Source organism: Rhincodon typus, chromosome 4, assembly GCF_021869965.1.
Source record: "Rhincodon typus isolate 14 chromosome 4, sRhiTyp1.1, whole genome shotgun sequence".
NCBI lineage: Eukaryota > Metazoa > Chordata > Chondrichthyes > Orectolobiformes > Rhincodontidae > Rhincodon > Rhincodon typus.
Window position 1 is genome coordinate 2,515,443 of NC_063335.1, and position 15,649 is coordinate 2,531,091.

Consider the following 15,649-nt stretch of genomic DNA (forward strand, 5'->3'; position numbering starts at 1 on the left):
GGTGGGGAGGGAAAGATGTCTTTGGTGGTGGGGTCGGATTGCAGATGGCGGAAGTGTCGGAGGATGATGCGTTGGATCCGGAGGTTGGTGGGGTGGTACGTGAGGACGAGGGGGATTCTTTTTTGGTTCTTATTGCGTGGACGGGGTGTGAGGGATGAGGTGCGGGAGATGTGGGAGACACGGTTGAGGGCGTTCTCGACCACCGAGGAGGGGAAGTTACGGTCCTTGAAAAACGAGGACAACTGAGATGTACGGGAGTGGAATGCCTCATCCTGGGAGCAGATGCGGCGGAGGCGAAGGAATTGGGAATAGGGGATAGCATTTTTGCAGGAAGGTGGGTGGGAGGAGGAGTATTCTAGGTAGCTGTGGGAGTCGGTGGGCTTGAAATGAATATCGGTTTCTAGGTGGTTGCCCGATATGGAGACAGAGAGGTCCAGGAAGGGGAGAGAGTGTTAGAGATGGTCCAGGTAAACTTAAGGTTGGGGTGGAAGGTGTTAGTGAAGTGTATGAACTGTTCGAGCTCCTCGTGGGAGCACGAGGCGGCGCCGATACAGTCATCAATGTAACGGAGGAAGAGGTGGGGTTTAGGGCCGGTGTAGGTACGGAAGAGGGATTGTTCCACGTAACCTACAAAGAGGCAGGCGTAGCTTGGGCCCATGCGGGTACCCATGGCTACCCCCTTTGTCTGTAGGAAGTGGGAGGAATTGAAAGAGAAGTTGTTGAGTGTGAGGACGAGTTCGGCTAAGCGGATGAGGGTATCAGTGGAGGGGGACTGGTCGGGCCTGCGGGACAGGAAGAAGCGGAGGGCCTTAAGGCCATCTGCATGGGGAATGCAGGTGTAGAGGGACTGGACGTCCATGGTAAAGATGAGGTGTTGGGGACCGGGGAATTGGAAGTTCTGGAGGAGGTGGAGGGCGTGGGTGGTGTCACGGACATAGGTAGGGAGTTCCTGGACCAAGGGGGAGAAAATGGAGTCTAGATAGTTGGAGATCAGTTCGGTGGGGCAGGAGCAGGCTGAGACAATGGGTCGACCAGGGCATTCAGGTTTGTGGATTTTGGGAAGGAGATAGAAGCGGGCAGTGCAAGGTTGGGGAACGATGAGGTTGGAGGCCGTGGGTGGGAGGTCACCTGCGGTGATGAGGTTGTGGATGGTTTGCGAGATGATGGTTTGGTGCTCAGGAGTGGGGTCATGATCAAGGGGGCGGTAGGAGGAGGTGTCGGAGAGTTGGCGTCCGGCCTTGGCGATGTAGAGGTCAGTGCGCCATACTACAACTGCGCCTCCCTGGTCCGCGGGTTTTATGGTGAAGTTGGGATTGGAGCGGAGGGAGCGGAGGGCTGCACGTTCTGCGGGGGAGAGGTTGGAGTGGGTGAGAGGGGTGGAGAGGTTGAGGCGATTGATGTCTCGACAGCAGTTGGAGATGAAGAGGTCGAGGGAGGGTAGGAGGCCTTGGGGTGGTGTCCAGGAGGAGGGGGTGTGTTGGAAGCGGGAGAAGGGGTCAGTAGGGCGGAGGTGGCAGAAAAACTGCTCTATGTCCAAACGTGAGCAGTATTTGTATAAACTTGAAGATGCTCAAGATGCCAAAATTAAAGGAGTAGAAATAACTTGGAGGGTCATAGGACATCACACAATCACAGATGGATATGGTAATAGAGGGATTTCAAAACAAGGGTGAGAATTTAAATCCAAGTATTGCTTAATCAAGAATTAATGCAAGCCAGTAAGCACATGGGCTGGTGGAAGAATGGAACTAGCTGCTGGTTAGGACATAGGCTGCAGGCATTTGAATTATTTCAAGTTTACAGAGGGCAAGCCATGGCATGTGACCAGGAATGTATTAAAGAAATCATATCTGGAGGTAAGAAAGGCATGGGTGAGGATTCCAGTAGCAAATGAGCTAATGCAGGGCCAGAGTTGGACAATTTAACAGTGGTGGTAATATTCAATTTGGATGATGCTGTGAATATGAAGAGCTCATGTCAGGATAAGGTTTGAGGCTTGTACAGCCTCAGATATTTGCCGAGGGAAGGCATGGAATGTGAGGAGAGGGGATAGTTTGTGGCAGGGACTAATAACAATGGGTTCAGTCTAGCAAAAATTAAATTGGAGGAATTTTTTTGTTAGTCCGGCATTGACTGTTGGAGAAGCAAAGTGGCAATTTAGTGACAGTGGAGGAATCACAATATGTGATGACGTACTAGAGTATGGAGTTGTAGCTTATACAAACTGATATATTTTCAGTTGATGTCACTGAGGAGTATATCAGTTAATTGTCCATTTACAAAAATATACATGACCTCCTCATCACTTCTTTTTTTCCAAGCTATTAGAAATAGTCAGATCAGTTAAAAAATCAAAAATCTTGCTCATTTTATTTTTGTTGAATTGTTACTGTGTTATGATCCCAGACGAATAAGAATATGGAACCCAGAATGAAACCTTGCGTGATAAACCACAGGTTGAATTTTACGGGAAAACAGCTAAGTATTAATTTCAGATAGTTTCATGGAGGTTTTCTTTCCATGAGTTCTAGTGAGTGTTGTTATGCTATATTCCACGGTTACACACCATGCCATTATTGCACCAGCTCATGTTATCTTCTGCTCGTCAGTGTTGGAAGTAGTCACCACTGCAGGGACTTCCCAGGATTCCTAGTCCATGCACTATATTGAAAACATAGCTGTGCACCAGGTCAAAAACTGTTAGGAATTGCCCTTCATGATTCCTATGTGTCCCTCCGAAATAGTTGAGATGGGGAAGTTAGCTCTCTGCTGATCAACAGGAACCTAGAGGATCTGGTGGACAGGGTGTTAGAGAATATGGCCATCTCCTTTGCTGAGGACTTACTGAGAATACCACAGCACCAGCCCTACCAGTCCGATCTGAAACCGCCAGCTGGGTCAGTGTAGAGTCTGTGGTCTGGAGAATTGTTCAGCAGTGCTGCAAGAAGGCTAAAGACCTTCCGGGGTCTATGAGAACATGTGCCACTATCTTCTTTCTGCTACTTTCCACTCAAGTTAACTCTGCTACTGCACACACTTTTGGCCCTCTCATATTGCATGTAATATCTTCCTTCATTCACCCTGAACCACCTCAATCATCCTACCACCACCCCGCCTTCAACATCCTCCTTGCCCCTCACCTACTACACACACACATATACATACGCACATGCACAAAACTCTGGATGACCTCTGTACTGCCTATTAACTCACTCAGGATACCTCACTACTTTTACCCCACACACCGTTACTAACAGCAGTGCAGCTACTTACCACTCACACGATCCCTCCTTTTGCCTCATTCCAGATGAAAATGACCCACAGTAGGGCAGAAAGAGCCAAGACAGGTGATGGGGTACAAAATAGAATTACAAGAGAAACTCAGCAGATCTGGTAGCATCTGTGGAGAGAAAACAGAGTTGACATTTTGGGACCAGTGACCCTTCTTCATTTGTTATTTTTCCGGCATCTGCAGTTGTTTTGTTTTTACAGGTGATGGGATACCTGACTTTCATCTCCTCACCCCCTTTGAGGAGAGAACCCCTGTTTTAGCAAAAGACGACTCTTGTGGTCTCATGTCCCAGCAACCAAATGGGAATCACTGTCAATTGCTATGCTGTTTTCCTTTTATATTCATCCCATACATTCTTAACATGTCTTAATCTCTACACTTACGTTGCAACTGATTTCCTCTTTTGTTTCCTGCAGGTTCCAGTGCAATCTGTACAATCTCTGCCCTCAAGAAAGTAGCCCTGCAAAGCATCATCTCCTCCTCCACCTCTGAGGAAAAAGCCACAGATCCCATGTATTGGCAAGGCTGCTCCCACACTCTCCACCAGGTCAGACTGACAGCTTGGTGGTTGTTATAGCTAGATTGGAAGCAGGAGCATATGCTGGTGAGCACATCATTGCCATATCTCTGCAGATGATTGAGAAAGAAACACCCCATATTACTGGCACTCAGAAGACTGCCGTGTTTCAGGTGTGAAGAGAAATTGTACTTTGGTCCAATGCATGACGTAGATGCTTGTTCTTGCACACAAAGTGTCCTGGTAGCAGCAATACAATGAAAGGTGTCAGTGCACTTCAAAGCACAACATTGAAGTGGAGAATTGCATTGTAGGTGGATCGTAGGTTTGCCATAACATAATGAGGCTGGTATGTTCTGATGCCAATCTTCATGGACTGGGAGCAGTTATTGGGCACTTAATGCCCATGGATTTTAACCTGTGATGTAGGTATCTTCTATCAAGATGGAGGCCCAGAGGAGTAAGCAGTGTTGGATCCTCTAAGTATCTACTTTTCCATGCCACAAATTATTGCTGTCTGGTTTCTATCTGACAATTGGAAGAATAGGAAAGTGAAATCAATGAGGCAAGATTACTAATGGCATGCAAATAGGTCTCTCACTTCTCACTCGCAAGATTCTCATTGTGCCCTCCAAAACTTAGCTGCAGATCAGATTATTTTTCCTTTGAAGTTGTGAATCTCACCATATTTTCCCAACTGACTTGTCATTGCCATGTCTTTCAAAGGCTGGGAAGATACCACTCTATAAATTTATATTTTCAATTTGTTTACCATGATGGTCAGTCACTGAACATATTCACAAGAAGGTTGTTAATATACTTTTAACAAAACAACAAAATGTTTATTTTTTTCACTACACAAGAATTTAGATGAAAAAAGTTTTATTACAAATGTTAAAAATAAAGACTCAACTCTTCTGCCCTCAACATTACAGATACTGTATCTGCATTGAAGTGTCAGTGCTTCCACTTTAAAGATTATTGTTCAGAGAACATGGCTGTAGTTGGTTTCTTCCTGGCAAATGTCTACATTTATTTGGTGGTATCTTAATGTCTCTTCAGGCAACCCTTAAACAAACTAATGCAACTCATTTTTTTTAACACAAGTTCTTTAAATTCCTCTTTTACTGCCTTCTGCTTCTAGAACTTTCTTTTACAAACATTAAATTAACCAGGATTTTTTTTTTTCTGTGAAATTGCTTTGTAAATTGATAATAGTCCCCTTGCTTTCACAGATCTGATTCTAACAGAAACTTGCACACTTACTGAACTTCTGATTAGTTTTATTTCCAAAATCAAAACTGTTTCCAACTCCTTGTGTCCTAGGAGATTATTGCTAGGTAACAGTCCTGTTTTCCCCCTCTTATCTACCCCTATTTTTCTAAAGCACTGAACTATTCACCTCAAGGGATTTTTTTTTAATTGCTTGCTTAAAAGCATATAAAACAGATCTCCAGATACCTCAAAGCCACTCAAAGAACTCAAAAATGAAACCAAGTCCTTCACTTACTAGCCCACACAATATAAAAATGCAGATTAATTATACATTTCCACTTTAGAACTCATTTCCAAATAACAATAGTATGAACCTTCATAATAAATTCAAATTGTTAAAAACCCCACTATTTTGATTCAAATATCATTTTGTATAAGAACACTGATGTGATTAACAGTTGAAATCTGAAATTTAGAACCCTGCATTAAAACTGAATCTACAGTTGTTAAATGCATTGCAGAAACAGATCTTAAATGTTTCTAATACATCATTTAGTACCAGCAATCCTGTCTCTGGGCCATTTGACCTCTCCTGGCCACTAGGCCTCTTATGAAATTAATGAAAAAATGTATTAATAATGCTTGTAGCAATTCCACAAACATAAGCAGGGAGGTCATGGCCTAGGGGTATTGTTGCGGAATTGTTAATCTAGAGACCCAGGTAATATTCTGGGACCTGGTTTGAATCATGCCACAGCAGATGATGGAATTTGAATTTAACATTTCAGGAGATCTGAAATTAGGAGTTGAATGATGACCATGAATCCATCGTTGATTGTTGGAAAAACCTACCTGGCTCACAAATGCCCTTTAGGGAAGGAAACTGCTGTCCTTACCCTGATCTGGCCTACACGTGACTCCAGACCCACAGCAATGTGAGTGACTCTTAACTGCTCTCTGGGCAGCTAGTGATGGGCAATAAATGCTGGCCTAGGCAGAAATGCCCTCATTCTGTGAATGAATATATAAAAAAAAATAAAAGTTCAAAATATTTGGGTGATTAGACATTGAAGGAATAAAATTATTTGATGGGTTTAAAACATGTGACTTTGTCAGGGCAGTAACAATCAATAGACTAAACACAAGGTGATAAAAAGGCAGAGAAAGGATCACAAATCATAAGCAACAAAAATACAATTTCTCAAATAAACACCTTTCCTCAAATTTCATTGATCCATTTACTTTTATTGCAAATGATTTAATGTATAAATTGATCCATTTATTTCAGTCTAATAAGACAAGGCATGACTTGAAAGTTACAGACATTATATAACATGCACCAGCATAGAGTCAGTAGCTGAACTGATTCTGCTACCTCAATTTGCTTTTGTTGATTCTTTTCATCTCTTAATGAGCTCCTATGTTTAATATTAGTAGTTTGATCACTTAGAGCCCAAATTGTCTTGTGTAAAGTTTGGCCAGGGAGGTTGATGTGAATGCAGTCTATTTCAGCAACACACAGTTTTGCTCCCACAGTGAGTTGTGTTAGGACCTTGTAAAGCCAAGTGACAGGAAACTTCAGAAAAATCACTAAGGATGGAAGAGATAGAAGTGAAGTAGAATGAAGGGCAAAATTTCGAATATCAGTCCTGAGGTGGAACTCGAATCTTAGGTAAAAATTGAATACAAAACAATGCAAGGCTGCAGACATAAAAGGGAAACATAGTGCTAATATAATGAACATCAAATTATTTAACAAATTTGTACATAGAGTCTGCTCTTAATAATTCAGAGTTGCTTTATATGCTAAAGCATTTTTTCGCAATAATTTGAAGTAAGCAGTGTAAACAAAAAACTAAAACAATTATTGTAATTTTAATTAAGAGCAGACTTGATTTGTACAACTTCTGGATAAAGTTTATCACCTGCTTTGAGTTGCATTAAGAAGCAACTCGACTCTGAGACAAAACTGAGCTGAACAGAACACAGGTTACAAGTCTCTGGATCATGCAGTAAGCAATTATAATAATCTGTGTAACAATAGCACTTTTTATCACACATTAACCAATTTTACTGAAAATTAGTCATTTTCATAGCTCCCTGGGATATTACATATCTATTTGTATATAATTAAATTGGAGATCTTCCACCAAACGCATTAAAGCTGTTGATTAAACCAAATTATTGACATATCCATTTCAAGCCCATTTAAGCTATTAAAATATTTTCTCAAATGGTAGGAGGATGGGTCTTCGGATGGGTGAGATGCTCTTCAGAGGGTCGGTGTGCTCTCGATGGGCTGAATGGCCTGCTCCCACACTGTAGGGATTCTATGATCTTCTATAGCACATTATATATTCATATTTGGGTATCCTCATGCCTAGATATTTAGTCTTGGAGGGTGAGGGGGGTGGGGAGAAATGGCTATAAACTATGTGCAACTTAAAGAAGAAGCCATGATTGTCTATTTGATAGGGGTGTTATCAATGAAATATTACTGACACTTTATAACGAAAGGAAAATGATATAGACCCTTAGAACATCCTTGTCCTAAGTGAGATCCACCTTCCTTCAATGGGCTGAAGAGGTGAGTCCAATTTATTCTGGATCAAAAATTCACCCACAACCCACCTAGTGGCTCAAGAAGTATTAATCATTAGTTCTTAGTTCTGTGTGCAGCCCATCCAATAGGTGAGAGGCTTAGGAAGGGTTAATGAACAGGTGAAGACATCTGTCAATAGAGGATGTTCTTAAGGGATAGGAAACACGAGGCAGAAGCAATCTGCCTTCAAGGTCAGTTTAATCTTAGTTCAAAATCAAATAAGCCACTTTGTTGCGTAAAAATCTGAAAATACAACAATGTCATTTATGCATGAGCTGGTGAGAGGATCATCCACAGCTGCAGCATGCCAGGAGGTTTTTTAAGCAAATGGATTAATACCTTATTGTACATATTTAATATTTACACAATTCTTCAGGTCATTAAAATTGATTATAATGACTCATTGCATTAACTTACAAATCTACCGTCATTATTGGAAAGAAATGTATTTAAAACTTAAGGGTTGCACATATCAAAAGATTGGAATATCTGCACTAATGCTTCTCATCTAATAGCATGTGCCAGGTCACAAGAGCTTGCAGTGTTAAGGGTGTGTTACTATTGGAACACTGTTGTTTAACATATTCCAATTGTCATTGGCAGCAGAAATTGCAACCTGCTACCTGCACTGAACTTTGGGACATTCTGCATTCCCAAAGTAGTTAATGGCAAAAGAAAACCATCCCTTAACTCCTTGCAAAACATTTTGTTTGGTTTTATTGTCAAGAATGAAATGAACAATTTTGCCTAATCGGTTTCTAGTTTCAGCTAAATAAAAATGATTTTTAAAAATTTCCTTCAATAAACTTGCATCACAGAAAGTAACAATTGCAAGCTGTGATGTGCATCAATACTCAGGAATATAAACACATGTCTGTCAATCATCTGCACAATTGTGCAATTCTCCCTCTATGCAGCTCAAATACAGACCTTTACAAATCAGGCATAAATCTATAAAAATCAAATGTTCAGGAACACTTCATAATTTATGATGGTTTGTTGTATTTGGTCTATTTCATTGAAAATAATGAAAGACCAAACCAAAATAATATAGAATTTTAGTGCAACATAATGCTTACAGTGAATAGTACTGATCACATCAGTCAGGTAACTTGATCACACATATTGGTGATCCTCGAATGTTATTTCAGTAGAATTATTAATTGCTGAAAATGATTAGGTTGAAGCCTAAAATGAGCTATTTTGAAAAATGTGCAGCAGCTGACTCTGGAATTGAAATTAGTTCAGCGATGGCAGGATCCTGAAGCCATTTCAGAGCTGGCATAAGGCAGTAAAGTGATAAACTTCCAACAGCTGAGGGCTCTGGAGCATAAAGTGAATCTCAGATTTCCCACTGCCAGTTACATCATGTTCTTCCCCAAAAGGAATCCAAGTACTGGGAAAATTCTGCAGGTCAGACACTCAGAAACTTTTCCACTATCCCTTTCAATCTGAGCTGTGTCCACTTATTGAATGCTAAGGGTGAAGTGGAGAAAAAAGTCAAATTACTTGTAATTAATATCCAAACAGCTGAAAACACAGATGAACAACCACTAATCTATTCAGTCAGAAGCACATGGGTGATGTTTGTGCTTAAATTTGGACATAAATGCAAAGCATAAGACAATTTTAGTTTTCATTGGACTGCTTGATAAATATGTACTGACAAGATTACAATATAGTTAGAAGTAATAGCAACATAATAGAAAGCAAACTAGTGTGAGGAATGGAAATCTGAAATAAAAACAGAAATACCCACTAGATTAGGCAGCATTTGTGGAGTTAACATTTCAGGTCTATGACCTTTCATAAGAACTGAAGAAAGATAGAAATACAATAGATATTAAGATTGCAGAAGTCTTTTATTTTGTGTCGGGGAGGGGAGGATGGTATGTAGGAAGAGAGTTGCCTTCAGGAAGAACATGAATCTAACCAAAATGGACAGGAAGCAGCTATTTGTAACAAAATCTACATCAAAGCAGTAGGAATCGTTCAAAAAGGAAATAATGAAAGTGCAGGGCCAATACATTCCTGTAAAAGGTGAGGAGTGGAAGGTAACATTCTCGAGAACCCTGGATATTGAGGAATGTAAAGGATTGGATAAGGAAATAAAGAAAGCTTAAAACAGCAATTGCCCTAGAGGAGTACAGGACGTGCAAGGGGTTATTAAGAAACCAAAGAAAGAGCATGATAAAGCACTGGCAAATAAAACATAGGAAAATCCAATGCATTTTATGAGTACATTATGGCAAGAAAATAACCAGCAAAGAATGGGATCCGTTAGGGATTTAAGTGGTAAACTGTGGGAGCAGCCAGAATTTATAGGTGAGGTTTTAAATGAGCACTTTACTGTATTCACAATAGAGAAGAAAGATGAAGATATAGAAATATTGGAAGACAGTGACGTACTTGAGCAAATCACAATTGGGAGGGGAAGTGTCAGTGATCTTAAATTAGGAAAGTCCCCAAGCCTAGATGAGATGAATTTCTGGCTGCTGTGGGAGGTAAGGAAGTAAATTGCTGGGGCTCTGACATGAATTTTTGAATCCTCTCTGGAGACAGGAGGGTCCCAGAGGACTGAAAGACAACTAATATGGTACCAATGTTCAAGGGAAGAGGTAGGGCTAAATCAAGGATCTATAGGCCAGTAAGTCCAAACATCAGTGACAGGAGGACTACTGGAAAAAAATTCTGAGGGACAGAATTAATCTCCAGTTGGAGAGTCAAGGGCTATCAGCATGGCTTTGTGATGAGAATATCATGGCTGACAGGTTTGATTGATGTTTGAGAGGAGTAACTATAAGTATGGATGAGGGCAATGCCTGGATATCGACTACTTGGACTTTGGTAAGGCTTCTGACAAGATCTTGCATGGGAGACTGTAAAGAAAGTAAGAGCCTATGAGATCCACAGCAATTTGGCAAATTGGATCCAAAACTAGATTAATGGAAGGAGGTACAGGATGGTCATTTTTGTGATTGGGAGTTTGTGTAAAGTGGTGCAGCGCAGGGTTTGGTGCTAGGTCTCCTGCTGTTAGTAGTGTACATTAATGATCTAGAATGTAGGAGGAGATCTCTTCAGTAAGTTCACAGATGACACAAAAAAATGATCATGTGGTAAACAGTGAGGAGGAAAGCCTTAGATCTCAGCACGGTATAAACCGGCTAGTCAAATTGGTAGAACAATGGCAAATGGAATTTAATCCTGAAAATGCATTTTGGGAGGACTAAAGACAATGGAGTACACGATAAATGGAAGAACCCTCGGAAGTAACTAACAGCGCTTCTGATGAATATCAAAGTATAAAAGTTACTTTATTCTGATAAAAAGTAAATTGGTATGAGTTGTAATTTCAAACATCAAAGGGAAGATCACCCCATGTTTTGGAAGACAGCTGAAAAGTAGTCCATGTCATCCTGTTCACTGTTCTGTCTCAGGAATGTTTCTCAATGAATGCAGGTAACCAATTACTAAATCTGTCAGTCCACGAGCATTGCTGCCTGGATTTGGGATCATTTCAAATTAATGAAATAGACTTATTCAGAATATATCAAGTTTGTCAACAAATAAATCGTAATTTAGCTGAATGGCAGAACAGGCATAAGGAGCTGAGCAGCTTGCTGCTGTTCTTAAGGTACACAGCTCTTCAATTCACAAAAGGTTTTAACTTATCGTAGTTGTTTGAGTCAACTTAAAACACAAGCTATTGCAACATTTGTTTAAAATTAAGATCGCATGAAGTTTGGTTTGGTTTTCATTTGAACCTGACGGATATGGTAAATGTATTTCCAGTCAGTTGTAGACCACAAAAGTAATGGCAGTTTGTACAACCCGAATATAGGGTTGGCTTAGTGTCAGGGATTAATGCCAGGTGCTTTTATGATAGATTAAACTGGTATAACAGTTTAATCACCAAGTGTGAAACTGTCATATGGAAATTCATTGTTCTTTATCAAGAGCTACGAGAGTGCAACATAATTATTGCATTTAGAGATAGTTCTGAAGTTTCAAGAGATTGCACAATTGTAATGGTGTGTAGCAGCTCGGCTGATTTGGAGAGATGATCCCAGCATCATGGGTAGATTCTCCACAGGAAGAGAGAGAGAATATAACAAAAATAACAGATCTCTTTTGAATGTTTATATGTTTTTTTTCTTTTAGTTTTATTGTGGCTTACCTCTTTGGTTATTAATGTGCTCTTTATGGCACAGATAAAAGGCAATGGCCTAGTACTATTATTGCTGGACTGTTAACCCAGAGACCCAGCTAAAGATCTAGGGACCCGGGTTCGAATATTCAATAAATATCTGAATTGAGAGTCTAATGTTGTTGTCAATTGTTGGAAAAACCCATCTGGTTTACTAATATCCTTTAGGGAAGGAAACTGCCATCCTTACTTGGTCTGGCCTATACGTGACTCTAGAATGACAGCAATATGATTGACTCTTAACTGCCTTCTAGGCAATTAGGGATGGGCAATAAATGCTGGCGTGGTCAGTGACACCGTCATTCCGTGACTGAATCTTTTGTCCCTTCTGACGTGTGTTAGACTGCTTATGCCGATGTTTGAAAACTCATTTTTAGCCCCCACATTAAAATGGATATGCCTTTGTTAAATCTTGTCTAATTCCAGCATTTATACAAATTACTGAACAGAGACTGCTAAGGGCCTGATGCACAACACTCATCACAGTCATAAATCTTAATTTTTACTTTGCACTGTAAAATTTTCACCATTTGCCTCTCGTTACATCCTCCCTGGTTACTGAAATGATTTCATCCTTAATCAGTAAGACTTTTCCTTCTCCCTGCCTTTCTTGTTGATCTGATAACCTGGTATATTTGGATCTAGTTGCGACACTGCTTTGAAATATATTCACTCATGGGTTGCAGCTGTTACTGGCATTTTTTTGCCCATCCCTAACTGCTCGAGAAGAAGGTGGTGATTTGTCACCTTGAACTAGTGTAGTCCACATGTTGTAGATGCATCAACAGCAGTGATCCCTCTAAATTGCACGGCTGCACTGATGCTCAGAGGTTCCGTGCAATAGACTGGAGTGTGATGCATTTGCTTCTGAGCCACACACGTACCTCACAGATCTGTGCAGCAGAAGACGTAATTGGGGGAAACGTTGATCCACAGTGCTGTTAGGAAAGGAGCTCCAGAATTTTGACTCGGCAAAAGGCAGAGATATAGCTCCAAGTCAGGATGCTGCAAGGTTTAGAGGGGAACTTGGGGGTGGCAGTATTCCAATCCATGTTGTCCTTGTACCTCTAGCTGGAAGAGGTTGCAGGTACTATTGAAAATGTTACTACAGTGACTTATTACAGTGCAAGTTGTAGATGGTACATACTGCTGTCACTGTATCAGTGGTGGAGGGAGCAAACGTTTAAGGTGGTAGATGGGTTAACAATCGAGTTTTGTCTTGGAATAGCATTGGCCATGAGGAGAGAATTTCATCAGAGTCCTAAACTTGTGCCTTGTAGATGGTGAATAGGTTTTGGGGAGTCAGGGGCAAGTTACTTCTCTTCTCACCAGTTGCTGGAAAAGCTCAGCAGGTCTGGCAGCAACTGTGAGGAAAATATCAGAGTTAATGTTTTAAGCCCGGTGACCCTTCCTCAGAACTGCAGTTCTGAGGGTTACAGGACCCAAAACGTTAACTCTGATATTTTCCTCACAGATGCTGCAAGACCTGCTGAGCTTTTCCAGCAACTTCTGTTTTTGTTCCTGATTTACAGCATCCGCAGTTCTTTCAGTTTTTACTTCTCTTCTCAGCTGATTTGCTGGGCTTGGCAGGAGTTTAGATCCAACTCCCTGGTTGTGGAATCACTCAGGCCTCTTTTTGCATGCTGCTTCTACTATTTGGCATGAAAGTAGTTCTGCGTTGTAGTTCTAACAGATTGACACCTCAGTATTAGTTGTGCTGTTCTCAGCATGCCTTCCTGCACTTTTCAATGAACCAGATTATCCTGCGTGATGGTCAAGGGAGTGTGGTATAGGTCAGTCGAGGGTTGATGCTTTTCTTAAACAAAAACATTCATGTTCTGTGGGTTTCGAGGGCGTGACTTAACTGAATTTGAGATGGTGTTGGTAGTGAACTGTCTTCTCAAACCTCTGAAATCCATTTGACATCTATAATGCTGTTAGGGAGGGAATTCCAGAATTTTGACCCAGTGACATTGAAGGAACATTGATATATTTCCAAATCAAGATGGTGAGTGGCTGGAGGAGGAATTTGTAGAACTTGTGCGCTTTCATACATCTGCTTTCCTTGGCCTTTGCTTTGGTAGTAGTCATAGGTTTGAAAGGAGCTGTCTAAGAAACCTTGGTGAATTTCTGCAGTGCAGCTTGCAAACGATACACACTTCTACCACTCTACATCAGTGATGGAGGGATTGAATATTTGTGGATGTGATGCCATTCAAGCAGCTACTTTGGCCTGGATTGTGTCAAGCTTCTCAAGTGTTGATGAAGCTGCAGTCATCCAGGCAAGTTAATGGCATTCAATTAGTTTCCTGACTTGTGCCTTGTAGGTGATGTACAGGCTTTGGTGAGTCAGGTGATAAGTTACTCGCTGCAGGATTCTTAACGTCTTTCCTTCTCTTGTAGCCACGGAATCTATATTGCTAGTCCAGTTTGGATCCTGGTCAATGGTAACCTTAGGATGATGATAGTGGAGGATTCAGTGATGGTAATACCATTGAATGTCAAGTAGCAATGGTTAGATCCTTTCCTCTTGGAGATGGTAATTGCCTAGCATGGAGAAGGAAATGTTACTTGTCACTTATCAGCCCAAGCTTGGATATTGTTCAGGTCTTGCTGCATTTGGACACAGATTGCTTCAGTACCTTGGTTGTCACAAAGGGTGTTGAAAATTATGCAGTTATCATGGGTATCAGACTCAGACCATATGATGGTGGGAAGGTGATTGATAAAGCAGCTGAAGATGGTTGTGCATAGCACGTTATCCAGAGAAACACTTGTAACGATGTCCTGGAGGTGACATGATTGGCCTTCAACAACCATATCCATCAGCCTTTGTACCGAACATGACTCCAAACAACAGTGTTGCCAGTCACTGAGGATGGGAACATTTGTGATGCCTCCTCCAATAAATTGCTTGATTGCTCACTACCATTCATAGAGATCTACCACATGGGAAAAGGCCCTTTGGCCTATTGTGTTCCTGCCAGTCAAAAACAACCACCTAACTATTCTGATCCCATTTTCCAGCACTTGACCCATGGCCTTGCATTCCTTAGCATCACAAGCGTGATGACTGGAGAGATAGCAGGGCTGCAAAGCTTAGATCTGAAACTTTGCTGGTTAAATCACTCAGCCTCGCTCATCACTTGTTTGGCACTTGAATATGTCATGTGTTGCAGTTTCATCGGAGTGAAATTTTAGGTATGCATGGTCTTGTGTCTGGCATTCCCCATCAGTACTTTTTTCTGTCAGGGTTGATCCACTGGTTTGTCGGTAATAGTAAAGTGGAGTATATGTCAGGCAGACTATGTTACAGTACACTTCTGCTGCCTCTGATGGCCCACATTTCCTGGATGCGCAGATTGAGTTGCTAAATCTGTTTGAAATCTATCCCGTTTAGCATAGTGCCACACATGACAGAGAGCGTCCTCAAACATGAAGGTGGGACTTCATCCTCACAAAGATTGTTTCTCTTACCAATACCATCACAGACAGTTACATCTGTGGTAGGCAGATTGGTATGAGTGACATAAGGTATGTTTTTCCAACTTGTTGGTTCCTTCACCACCTACCACTGGCCCAAGTCCTTTACAACTCAACCAGCTCACTGCTGCTCAACCACTCTTGGTAATGGACATCGAAATCTCCATCCACTGCCACCCTCAGTGCTTCCTTTAAGCAGAGTTCAACATGGAAATGTGGTTATTGATGGAAAACAGGAGATTCCTTACCCAAGACAACAAGGTGCAGGGCTGGATGAACACAGCAGGCCAAGCAGCATCATAGGAGCAGAGAGGCTGACGTTTCGGGCCTAGA

The 15,649-nt window shown here is 41.3% G+C and overlaps 1 protein-coding gene across 4 annotated transcripts in view; it reads right to left on the bottom strand.

The window, feature by feature from the left end:
* Positions 1 to 15,649, bottom strand: part of stard3nl (STARD3 N-terminal like) — a 45,524-nt gene that overhangs the window by 12,620 nt on the left and 17,255 nt on the right. For 2 of the 4 annotated variants that reach the window (XR_007261913.1, XR_007261912.1), the window contains exon 8: positions 3,274 to 3,400. The gene's annotated coding sequence lies outside the window, so the exon portion shown is untranslated. Of the gene's footprint in view, positions 1 to 3,273; positions 3,401 to 6,253; positions 9,103 to 15,649 lie in introns of those variants that run through there. The other 2 variants (XM_048595664.1, XM_048595663.1) reach the window with 1 other exon arrangement.